A 13,523-nucleotide genomic window follows, 5' to 3' on the forward strand; every position below is an offset into this window, starting at 1 on the left:
TCTTTACAACTCCAATCTTGAAAAGTAAACGGCATCAATGAGTAGAAATATTGAAAATTAATAACTCTCTGTGTTGGCAACAAGTGTACATAATTCTCCAAAAAACTCCAACAGTTTTACAAACCATAAATTGTAGAGCAAACAAATTTTTATCCCATAAATCACAAATCAATTGATTTGTACTCTTTCGATAAAGATACTGTTGTCTGTAACATCCAGACATCCCCCGTCAGAGCGGTTAATCCAGCCACGTCGTGAAGTGCCTTCGTAGCTTCGTAGATACTAATCTCATAATACTCGGAACGGGAAACGTGTTACAAATTGCCAAGGGAGTTGTTCCAATCGGATGAAACCGAAAGTGTCGAAACATTGGAAACTACTTTCTATCGACGAACCGTCTGAAGTTTTATTAATATCGAAGGCGGTGTACAACTTGTTTGGAAGTGTAACGTGGCCGAACTGCGTTGACGATTAACGTGCTCGCTGGAGCGCGGCGAAATTTTGAAGGGAAACTATCGATAATGTTTAAGTAACGAAGGACCGTAAAGTTCGCCGTGAAGCTTTGTTAAGACGCGAATTTTACGGGGGAAGTCTTCGACAATCTTCGTGTGTCCTGGTATTTACAATTTTCTGCTATTAATTGTTAGTTGAAAGTATTGGTTACGGTAACGAGTTCCACGTACTTTTACTGAATTAAAGGTCCACCTTAAATTAAATTTTCTATTACGATCGGGGTGTAATTATTTCTCGATTATTTATGCTTGACAGAGTAAAAAGATTTTCTTGTGAAAGAACTGCAAAAGTGGATCTGAAATTTCTGTTATAAGTATTTTTTGATTAGTCATGCTTTTATAAATGTAGTAGTACTGAAAGTAAAGGAGAACAGACTGAACCTTCGGAGCTATTAATCCTTTGACTGCAAAGGGTTTACATGTGCGCCCTCGAGAAATAGGACCAGAGAAATGTTTGAGTTCTTTAAACCAATTTTTAAACATATCAGCTTACAGGGGATGATGAAACGAAACTTTTCTATATTTACAGTTTATTCATAGGATGCTTTTTTCGAATATAAAAAATAAAAAGTTAGAAGTTTGTTGCAAGAATTTAATTTAAGGAAGAAGGTCTTCCAAGTTTTTAATTTTTATTTTGGAAACTAAACATCCTACGAATACACTATAAATATAAAAATGTTCCGTTTTACCATTTCCCTTAAGCTGATATTTTTTTTAGTTCACACCTCTTCGCATCTTAGAATTTCCAACAAAAATCGTCCCGCCATCAAGGGGTTAAATGCGCAGTCCTTCGCAATGACAAATACACCAAAATCACTCCGATTCAGTACCACTCCGATCAAACAGTATTATCCGCGTTGACTCGCCATTTCTCGACTCGTATCCCAGTTTCAGCCCTCGAACACAGCCACCCGTTTCTGAATTCGTCTCGCCCCCTTCTGGCACCATATATAATCACGGGGCGACGCGGCGAAGGAGTCGTGAATCGATGACTGAAGAACCGTTGACCTTTCTCGGCGTTTAATGACGCTCGCGACAGACGCGGCTTAGGAAGTCGAGAAGATTGTTTACGCGCGACAAAGCCTCGGAATAGCGATGGTGTGCCGAACTCACCTGGCGTCTAACCTCCCCACGGAGGGGAGAGCTGAGAAATGAATACCACTTCGCGCTCTTAATGACGTGCTTAACTCGGTCTTCATCTGGTTAAGCGAAAACATTCGCAAGGAGCTGATGGCAGGGGCGGCTGGATGCTCCGTCGACAGGAAAATTAGGACACCCGATATATAGATAGCGAAGCCAGCCCTAGGATGACGGAAGAGGGGTGTTGCAGGAGTGGAGCAAGAGCGAGGCGGCTGCCAGAGGCTGGAGGGTGTCGAGAGACCCGTCCTGGGAGTGTGGATGGGTAGTAGGGACTCCCGAGTGAGCTGTTTGCAGTTCCTTCCACAAGCCTCCAGTTTGCATTAGTTTGCATACGTGAGTGAAAGTTTAAAGTTTAGTAATTTAAACAGCCGCGCGCTGTCCCTTTTCCGAAGAGCTCGGATATATGTGCACGCGCGGATATGTATGTATATTATGTGCACCTATATCGATGCCGCCCGGGAACCCGCGAGAGAGCGGGGGCGTACGTGCACGTCGACGTGTCTCTGTCTCGGAATATTCAACGGATGCAGTTAAGTATTCCTGGCGGCCCAACCTCTCCCACTAACCCACCCCCCTCCCCTTTTCTCATGTTCGCGCGTTGCACGGGAAAAAACAAACTGGGCTGCATTTCCTTTGCATTCGTTCCTCTGCTTTTTTTCTCTTCTCTCTCCCCCCCCACCCCCCCACCCCGCGCTCCCGACCAACCCATACCCAGTTATCCTTTTTTTCAGCGGAATCCTGACGGTTCTTTCACCAGGTACGTTTATGCCAGAGACTGCATCATTTTGAAGATATTGTCAGGTCACTTTGCAACTCGACCATATTTCCGCGAACGTTGGGAACGAATTTCACGGTAAAACGAAGAGAACGAGTTCAACGGCGATGGAAAAATTACTCGAATAGTAGGAAATATTAATGCGACAGGATGGTCTTGGAGTAACGGCTGGAAGTTGCAGGCGAATACGTTGGACGTGGCTTGCGGGTCGACGGGAAGTACGAATGGGAATGATTTTAACAATTAGGGAGTGTGATTGTGATGGTCAAATCATGCATTGCTGATTTCGGATGAACAATAAAACAGTTTAGATAAACAGGAGATATATGTTATATTAAATCAAATAAATAGTTGGTCATGTCTATTCAGTTATGAAAGATTCCTAAAGAATACTAGTGTCTATAAAATTCAAATGTTTATAATATTATATACTATATTACTAAATAGTATATTATTGGGTGGTCCAGAAAGCTCGTGCGAATTTTTAAAAACAATTCAAAGGCACATTTGAATGTCGGTATACATTTAGTGAATTACATAGGTACCATTTTGTTCCACAATCTTTCCAGCTTTTAAGGGATGTAATTAGACCTGCATTAACATGGACTTTCTAGACAGTCCAATATACAATACTTGAATTTACAATTTTTTTAGTCATGGACATCCATTAGAGATTTCAGAATAAAAATGTTTTGTACGACTGCGAGATTAAAAGGTTTCACTTTAATTTTCAGAAAGGTTGTAAAAATAAAAGCTAATTATCCTACTTTGAAAAATAGAATGTCAAGCTTTTATTTGCAATCAGTATACGGTATTACTTTTACTCAAAAATAGTGCAGCTATTTTAATCTTTAATATTAGTACAATTTTGCTAAATATTACAAGCCAGATATTATACCAGATCTACAAGAATTAAAAACGTTTTCATTTTGAATTTTTCACAACGGTATTACACGGAACCAGCAGGTACAAGAAGAATGGAATGCCACGAATATGATAAAATATTTGTTCGATTTAGGGTTCAAAATGTTTTCATTTCCCATTATCGACCACCGTTCTACCCGAACACACATCCCCTTAATAATAATTCCCATAATGGACGTTTCGTCGTATAATTTTCGCTAACGGTGTTTCAACACGTTACATCCAGTTCATTTAACGATTTAATTTTTCGCAATTCTCGATTCCAGCTGTGATTACCTCCTTGGAAACCGCTACTAATAAGAATCCTTTCAATTGAACTAAATTCCCATTTCTATTCCTTCCTTGGGTATTCCCACTTGTCCTTTTGCTCGTGGCTCCCCAAAAGTACCAATTCCCAACCACGTAATTTCATTTCCCTCCCACGCCACCCCCCTGGCCCCAAATGGCGCCCCCTTTCTCTCTCCACGCCTCCGCACCGACGACATAGTTATTTTTCGGGAGGAAGATTCGACATCGATACCGTTACATCTCTCCGAATACATTATCCAGCTTCCGAGCTGTACGCATGCGAATGCATTACGCTGTTTGTACGCGTGTACGTGCACCGAAGATGGGGGGAAGGGGGGGAGGGGAGGGGTCGGGTGATTTACGATATCGCAAACTACTTTCCGAAAGCCCCGACTCCTTCGCGTCGCCATACTTCATCATTTATGTGCTCAATTCTTTCGATTAAAGTTTCATTAAGCGGAGCTTTATAGAGAACTCTCCGGCAACCTAATACACATCCCCTTTCCCTTAAGTGGATTCTTTTCAACGGGGCCGCAATAAAACTGGATTTGTGTGTTTTTTTCTCGCGCTGCAGAACTGTAATATAGGGTGTTACGAACTCCTTTGAAATTGTATTTATGTCGTTGTGTGTGTATTTGCGAATGGGGTGGTATAATTTAGAGCGCGAAGAGATAACTTGCGGTGGAGTTTCCAGTATCCGAGACAGTAGTTTTCGAAGAAAAGGGCACGAAAGAAAAGTTTCCGCGTGGGAATAAAATGTGTACTTTTATCAATAGATTGATCGTTAGATTTTAAGAATTGTACCAGTATATATTTTCACTGATATTATTCATTTTTTTCATTCATACATATATAACTTCGCATCAACTCCAAATATGTGCATCTTTGAGGGGGTAAATAGGTTTATGACTACGTTTTTTTTAGTGATTTGCATGAATTTTTGTTAGCAAGAATGAACTGTATATAATTTGATGAAACTTTGAGAACATTTTATACATATGTTCAAGTAGTTATTGTAATTTTTTGGAAGTATCTCCTCGGAAAATATGGAAGATATCAGCTGCCACTTATCGGAGGTCAAATTAAAAATTGAAAATAAAATCAATTAGTAGCTACACTTCTAACTGATATTCATCTACCCAATACTATTATCTGCATAAAATCTGAAATATTTCCAACATTCTTAAGTCTCGAACTATCTAGTTCCAGAACGAAGAGTGAATTGAATAAAAGTAATAGACACGTGTTTATCCAGATGATATTTCAGCATAGCGATCGTTGATAACGTTGCCAAACTTCGTAAGTTCGAGTGACGTTTGAGTAACTATGTTCCCGGCAGGCAATAGACTCCGTTCGTTAATTCGACGGACTTTGATGAGTCTCTATGAAATTAGGAGCAGCTTCGAGAGCTTAGAGTAATTTCGACCAGTTGGGTCTCCCTGCTGATGGAGACCGGTTCCGTTGGAATCTGAAACTATCCGAAATCAACTGCAACTGCATAGAGATGCTGGGTCGAAGTCCTCCGAGTGCTGAAAGGACAACGAGACGGCGTCGTTAACGCGGCGATGCCGTGGCTAGGTGTACTGGAAACGCACAGCTATCCAAACAACGGAAATGGACTGCAAGGTATTGTTATAGTTGTTGGAATTGTGACAGCGTCACGTGTGATGTTATGGCGTGTCACAGCCTTCAGAGGAACGTTACGTCGGTGCATCCTACGTTAAACTTATATTGCCGATTTGATTTCAAATATATTTTATAGACGATACTTTAATGCATACAGATTTCAGAAAATTTGTTTAACTTTGCAAGTAAAAGTATATAATTTTTACATCCTTGGAATGTCAAACTTTGCGTTGTGTACAGAACTAATTTAAACTTACTTAACTTACTTAAGCATTTAATACTTCGTTTTCTAATAGTTTCTTTTAGGCGTGACAAGGAGTGAGACTTCCCTCAGTCGCTATTAACATTACGCCAGATGTTGTTGTATTCGCAAGCATCGTGCAAAGCTAGCTGAGTATGTGTGTAAGTCTTACACTGTAAGATGTTGCAACTGAGACAGCATTCACGGTCTGCAGATAAACTGTAAACAGAACTAAACCCTTTGCGGTCGGATGTTGTGCTAGAGAAGACGCAGGTTTGCGAAAAGAACAAACTTGGTATTTTCACTAAATTCAAAATTCACTTTGTAGCCGAGGTTTCTAAACCTTTTGGTCGGGGTTCTATTTTAAATAGCAAGAAATTTTTGAGTGGGAAATTTATTTTCTCTTTGACGAATTAAATCTACTTAATAGGCAGCTGGATAGATAGTAATAACTAAACGCTTCGACAGGAGAAATGTTGGAATACTCAAAGGGAAATTAGAATATCCAAGTAATAAGTCTTTAAACAATGTTATTGGACGGAGTGACAGATTTCAAACAAAGACAAAGTAGCGACGAGGGAAAATTGCATTATAACGAAGTACGTACTGTAAAATCTTAATATCTATACCTTTCAATGTCGCTGAAGTAATAACGAAGATGACAGGCGACATGATAAGATCCTCGGTGAAATATAAAATATTATTTACAAAGATTAATCCTAAAGTTTACAACATTTAGAATAATAATTTAATTTTGAATTTATTACTACACAGTATCATTCATGTAATACGTACTGTTTCAACAGTTAAGAGATTTTTATCTTTTCGCATATATACATTCGGCCTCATTAAATTTTAATCGCAGTTCATGTATAACTACTTCGTCAATTCTAAACTCGAAAATGCGTGGTACCACACACTTCGAAATAATTTAGTTTCAGCTATGCTCATGATACTTGCAATGACATCGATCGTTGCAAATTATAAAATAATTATAGTATTATGACTTTATTACTCCACAGTGTTGTAAACAAAATTTTGAACATTTCATTGATAAAGATGTTTTTAAATATTCCTTTCTAAATGTATACTCTCATTAAAATTTAATTCTAGTTTACATGTAACAACTTCAGTTTCGTTCAATCTGAGGTCTAGAAAACGATGCAGTCACTTCGTTTAAGTTTCACACTTTAATAAACACAATAAAATAAATTGAAAAACAAAATTAGAGTGAAATTAATACGTGGACGTCAAAGCACATTTTTGTCGACATTAACCTCGCCTAAAAATATGGAGCGAATTTATTCGCGCTTATTTCGATTTTATTTCGAATTTTATTTACATTTATTAGGAATTTATTTGGTACGTAATTTAGTTGAAGCCATTATTGCAAGTTGCTAATAACGTTGTTTCTATTCGAGTGAAACTTCATTCATCGGTAATGTAAACAAACCAACAAGTTAAATTTTCTGATAAGCAATCAACGGCCCATATTATTTACTTTAATTTAATAAAGGAGTGCATTCGTGTAAAATTAAAAACTGAGAGATAGAATTCAATGGTACGTGTGTGTGTTCTGTGCTGATTGTTTCTCTGCTTTTTCTCTGACATTTCTCTGCACTCGTTTCTTCCTCTAGAGTGCGCGTCGACCTACAACGTCGATCGCGATCTCGTTCCCATATAAACATCGAGATCTAATGACTCGCAAGGAACTTGCGTTCGTTTTAGAAATTTCCCGTTTCTCAGGTCCCATTTATGCAAATGCGTGCACCACTGGGTATGGCAAATATTTTTTATGTAACTATTGCCTGACACCAAAAGTATTCACCATTCAGGTCGAGCGAATCAACATGCTGAAAGAAGTGGGAAGGAAACAGTAAAATAGTTTTCCATGTAAATATATAATATATAACAATGATATAGTTTAAAGGAATTATTTTATTTTATTGTTTCACTTAAATATAGTTTCCTGTTTTGAATCTACAAATTAATTGTACCTATGTTTAAACTTGTATCTATGAAATACTAAATGAATTAATCAAGACATTTTCGGTAGATTCTTTTTACTTAAATCCAATTTTATTTTTGTATGAACCCAATTAAATTTGAAAAATTTAAATAAATTTAGACATAGTTTAATTGAACACTCTTCAGTACAATTGTACTGTAATATATAGTAGGCATTATATAAAAATGCAAACAGTATATTCGAGGACAGCGTCAAAGCCAACAATATGAATTTTTAATGCAACATAACAAAATTAGAGTTGAATGAAAGAACACTGCGATCCGCGTGGAAGCTCGGGAATTCCCTTGTTTCTCGACTCTCCGTTTATGCAAATGCTGGGAGCCAGCAGGGATGGCTAATATTTTTACGGCAACTATCGCCTGGGCATCAAAAGCATTCGCGATCGGGTTCGGTCGAATCGGTCGACGCTGCCAAACCAGCTACGGCATTTCCGTGGCCGACCAGGATAACGATTTAAAGTTCAGCAAGCTGTTTCTGGCCGTGTGAAGTAAGAGCTGATTAGAATGCGGATGAGGTCGATCGCTCGGTGGTGGTGAACATGTATATTCAACGTGGTTTCCACGAGAGCCGTCGAGAAATCGATTTTCGTGTCTCGAAGCCGCGCGCTTCGAGAAACGCCAACGTTCGAGCAAAAAGACACAAACTGATTTTAATGCGCTATTATGCCTTTTTACCGAGTCCGTTTCGCGATAACTGATTTACTTCCCTACCCTCTTGAAAACTAAGAGCACAAGGGAAGGGTGAGGGTTGGGGGTTGAAGTATATCCGCGCTCGGGGAAATATAAATGAAACGCGATTGAAATCTAGGAGGGGGGAAATATTTAAATATTTCGAGTGCAGCATCGATATTCAGCTCCATAATTTATGGGGAAGTAGCTGGTACCCGCGAAGCTTTTCGCGACAAAATTAATCGAAAATATGAAGTACATAAACAACATTCAAAGTAATGCTGGTTTGTTAGTAACGCGAAACAATGAAGATATATCGGGAATATGGTTGATCAGATAATGGGTCTGATCCATTGCCAATATATTCATAAACTTTTCAACCCTGGGGTTCTTCAATAACAAAATATCTGTGAATCGTACAATTATTTTTTATAATTATTTATACTATGTTAGTATTGTATACATAAACAGTAATACAATAGTATCTATACATAAATTTATCGAGTATATTGTATATTTATATAAAATATATTGATGGAAAGATTCATGTCATCTTATTATTGATAAAGAATGAATTAAATAAAGGGAATAAAATTATTAAATAAAGAATTAAACAAAGAAATAATTGAATAAAAAAAAAATTACATTTTTGGCAAAGAAAAATTAACCCAACTTGTAAACGAGTACAAGTCCAAGATCTGTTTATCAAAGAACGATTTGTTAAATGTGAAATTTTTCCTTCATACTTGGTTAATGGAAAATTAATTTTTGCACGTCATAAACATTCTATCTGCAATATCACTGTAGGAAAATCAGTGGTACACATTAAACAGGAAATTTTACATCGGAAGTACAGGACTGCTTCTAATTTATAATTTTATTTCCAGCGATTGCGGGACTTCGTTACACGATAAAATTCTAAATACGCAGGCCAGGGGTTATAAATGCTTTAACGCAATAAAACGGAAGAGGACGTAGAAGTACGACGCATAATGCCCGCGCAAACATTTTAGCAGGACAGTTTTCAGATTTTACGGCCGTGTACTACATTCCCAGCTACAGCAAGATATACTGGTAACCAGTTATCGGAATCGACCAGGGGCGAAAAAGTCGAGCAAAATTACGCGTGCCTGCTAGCGAAGTGTATCCTGAAAAAAAAATTAAAAATCACCTTATATTGTCATCTATTGATAAAGTAGACCCATGATACGTGACACTGATAGTGATCAGTTATATATGTAGTTTGGGAATCTGCACCTTTCGTAGTCGAAATATTATTTTACTCAATATTTGGAATTCATAGTTTAATTCAAAATAATATTAAGACACATTTGATGTTGAACTTGGTAGAATTAAATAAACACTTTTACTAACATTTTGAGTCTTCAAGTCCTGGATTCTTCGACTCGGCCTCATTATATATTCGTTAAGTAAAATTTGCAATTTTAATTCTTGCAATGAAGTGTTCGTTTAAGACTTTTTAATATTCATTCTTCTCCAGTTCACATAAACTGTGTTATTAATATTTATACAATTGTTGGATAGGTTTGCCAACTCGAGTAATAGCTCCCATAATTAGCACGGATTAGAAAAGCATTCCTTTTGTTTGAAACTCCTATCGCGCAGCGGTTGGCGCCTTTGAACGTAATAAAGAGTGCAATTACATCGTAATTATATATAGTGAAGTACACTTCAAACTCTATAATGCATAAACTGCAATTCAGATCTATTTGAGCACCCTCAACGGCAGATTTAGTCGTGGGTCACTGATCGTGGTTTTGTGGCTTAGCCTTACTTACTGATATTAATGGAACCTTGCCCCCAAAGGGACTAATTGGTAGTTCTCCAGTGATTTCCCTTGATTTTCTCGACAGTCCACCGTCTCGAATATTCTATATGATTTCAAGCGCGACTAGCAAAAATTTGTAGGATCTATTGAATGAACGCATTCGACCGAATTGAAACCCGAATCGGGAATTACTGGAATAGGTAATGGGTAATAGGAGAATCTGGAACCTAGATTGATCAGTTTCGTTAGTAGAAGAATATTCATCGGGAAAGCAAATAGAAAAAAATACATATCAGTTTCCTTTCATAACAATTGTTGACAATACGTGATTAGAGATATATTAAAAGGCACATTATCTTTCGTTTAGTGAATTTATTTTCTTACTTTAATTGAAATATCTTCTTGTTTAGAATCAAGTTTTGTATAATAAATTTTAAACAAAGTTGAAAATTATGGAGATTGCAATCACACGACACGCGTTTAGTAGCCTTAAAAGATTCGAGATTGAAATGCTTGCCATATGCGGTCGACTTGAACTGCCGCTCGACTTTTATCGCTGCTATCGAGCGTGTATACACGTTATAGATTGCATCGAGGTACATTGTCGAGGTACATCTTGGCAGAATGTCGTTACTTTTCACCGTATCAGACTGAGGTTTCCATTTGTACCTTTCAACAAATTCTGCGAGATATTTCGTGTCCCTTGTACTCGCTTTGCTCTGCCGTTTACAGATCTTCATTTTGTTTTACTGTTTCTTATCGGGAATCTACGGTACCAAACAGATATTCAAGAAAAATGAACAGCGAGTTAGTTCAAGAGGAACAGTTCTCTAGAAGTTACAGCTTGAGCACGATCCATTGTTTCTTTTTTCCAATTTTTTGATCGTGTTTCGATCTTGCTTTGAGACAATCCAATTCGATTTGTTCCTTTTATACGAATAAGTTAAGGATTGTTAAAGAATTCATCGCTTCGATAGGAATTTAAATTTTTTCCATATTTATCAAATAAAGAATTCATGAAACTATGTTTCATCTTCTAAATAGAGTAATTTTAGTATTAATATTTTATACATATATCTTTGCATTTGTGCACATTGTCATACTATTTCCCGTACTTCAAATTAGCATTAATGGTATAAATCAACTTATAATGGAATAATACGCATTAATAATCTAAACCTACCTTGAGAAAAAAGTAAGGAATAATTTTTGCAATAGTGTATGGAAATTTTAGATGCTGATTACAGGTTAACATTTAAATAGAAGCGCTTATTTATGCCGTCCTGTGGTAAGTTTATAGTTTATACTTCTTCAAAGGTATGCGAAGACTATTCCCTTATGTTTCTTAGGGAGAGGATGATAAGTGAGCTGGAGGGCAGAAAAAGAATGAGTGAATGTTTCATCCTGAAATTGCAAGTGGAATCCTCAGGCTACCTATAGTTGGGTCAAAAAAAAAAAGAATCGATATGGAAGACCCTTCATCAGTCATCTTACCGTTTCATTTATGATAACTAATGATGGTATCAACAATCTCGTGAGCACTAGCCTAACCAATCGTGTTCCACCATTGATTCAAAATTGGGTAACAGATTACAGCTGAACATTTATAATAGACAAATAAATTGAAATCTTCCCACGTAATTGGGATAAGTAAAACTCATACAACATTTTCAATTCTGGGCGATTATGACAGTTATTAAAACAGTAGGAGTGAAGCAAAAATTAATAGGTTTATACCACAGTACTCTCTTCAACCAAGTCAAACGATTTTTCAGTCAAATTGAATTAAATCCTCCTTCAGACACGTGTTTAATGTTAAATTAGAAGCTGCAATAAGAAATTGCAGCATTATGTGATAGAAGGACCTCCCATGTACAGAGCCAATACTATAGCCTAATAATCAAACAGTTTGTGCAGTTGACCAGATTTATGATACAAAGGAACGAACGACAATTGCAAACTTACCAGCAATAGCATTGTGTGTCATAAATCTTGGACCACGAGGACACTGTCCCCTGATGAAAAGTTGAACCGGAAGGACGATAGGGTTAGACTAGCAAGCACACGGACTTTGTTTCCACATCAAAAACTTTCTTCACATACGTGACTGAAACACCGCGTAAATACGCCCTTTAGAGAAATTCTAGAAACGGTCAGACTCTGGACCACGCTGGACTTCAAATAAAAATGACATCGATGGATTCCTCCATAAAATATCCCAAAGAAGAAAATCGATGGAACGAAAGAGGAGCTCACTGGGAAACCTTAATTACTTCCTTTGTAGACATAATATTGTGTATTAGAAATCTTTTGCATCTACTTACTTTCTTTAAATTTTTTTGTGTGGTTCTTTTTATATGTTTTCCTCAAATGTCCATCCCATCTCATTCTCACATAACATATTCCTTGTGTATGTTTCACGATCTGAACTGGATTGTTTTCCTTTCTAAATAATTATTATGTCACGTATCTGAATTATATTGAACGTATATAATTCAGACCCGTGAATTATCACTTTCATGTATCATTTAATTTATTAGTTCGCATTGTACATGTCTTCATAAGTATCTCTTATTTTCTTTCCTATTTAATATTATTGTTTCAAGTATATATTTTACAGGTTACATAATTGTCAATCAATAGTCACTCCAAAACTAAAACAATTTCATTTATTAAGTTTTATTGTTTTGAACCCTCCTCAAATAAAACAGCTTCAAGCCAAACCCTTTCAAATGCAACCTAACTTCTATATTTCTATATTACACTAGAATACATGCTGATGATTACTCTCGCAGCAGCTATTCAATATTTCTTATTCTTTTAAATATCCATATTGATGAAGTAAGTCGAAAGCGTCGATGACTCGAAGGTCTAAAATTAGCTGTACTTACGTTTCCCTTAATCCTCACGAAAAACAACTCGTTACGGAACACTTTGGACAAACCACAGGCAGTTAGTCTCCTTGGGAACACCTCGTCAGGATAGTATCATCTTAATCGTCACACGCGATAGCGGAGAAATAATCTTTCCCTTAGCGCACCTACCGTGCATTACCATTCTTGGCGCACATTCAACAATCTCATATCGACTGTAATGTCGGGGGCCCCCCCCCCCCCCTGCCCGCGTTATTCGCATCCTCCAGCTCAGCCAGTTTTTGCACGATCACGCGAATCGTCAAATTATTCGTCGGTTCCCCAGCATATCGTTGCCCATTTCCATGTCTGCTCCAGAAATCCGCATACGGGAAGAGTCGCTTCGCTCTACAATCTCGAATTATTCGTCAATTGCTGCCGTACTCGCGATAAGAGTGAATATCTGCTCTACTTCAAACTACAAGGCTGTGTAAAAATGATTTGATTGGTCAATAGTTCAGAGATTAACCCTTTCAGACCTGAATTATGTTTTTTCTCGTACTAATGTATTTTAATTTTTAGAGTTAACTTGGACTAAAATTACTATGGAAAAAATAAAAAATAAAAATCCTAATAGCATAGTTTTTGAGGAAAACTGATCTTTCTTTATCCATGGTCT

Source organism: Hylaeus volcanicus, chromosome 3, assembly GCF_026283585.1.
Source record: "Hylaeus volcanicus isolate JK05 chromosome 3, UHH_iyHylVolc1.0_haploid, whole genome shotgun sequence".
Classification (NCBI taxonomy): domain Eukaryota; kingdom Metazoa; phylum Arthropoda; class Insecta; order Hymenoptera; family Colletidae; genus Hylaeus; species Hylaeus volcanicus.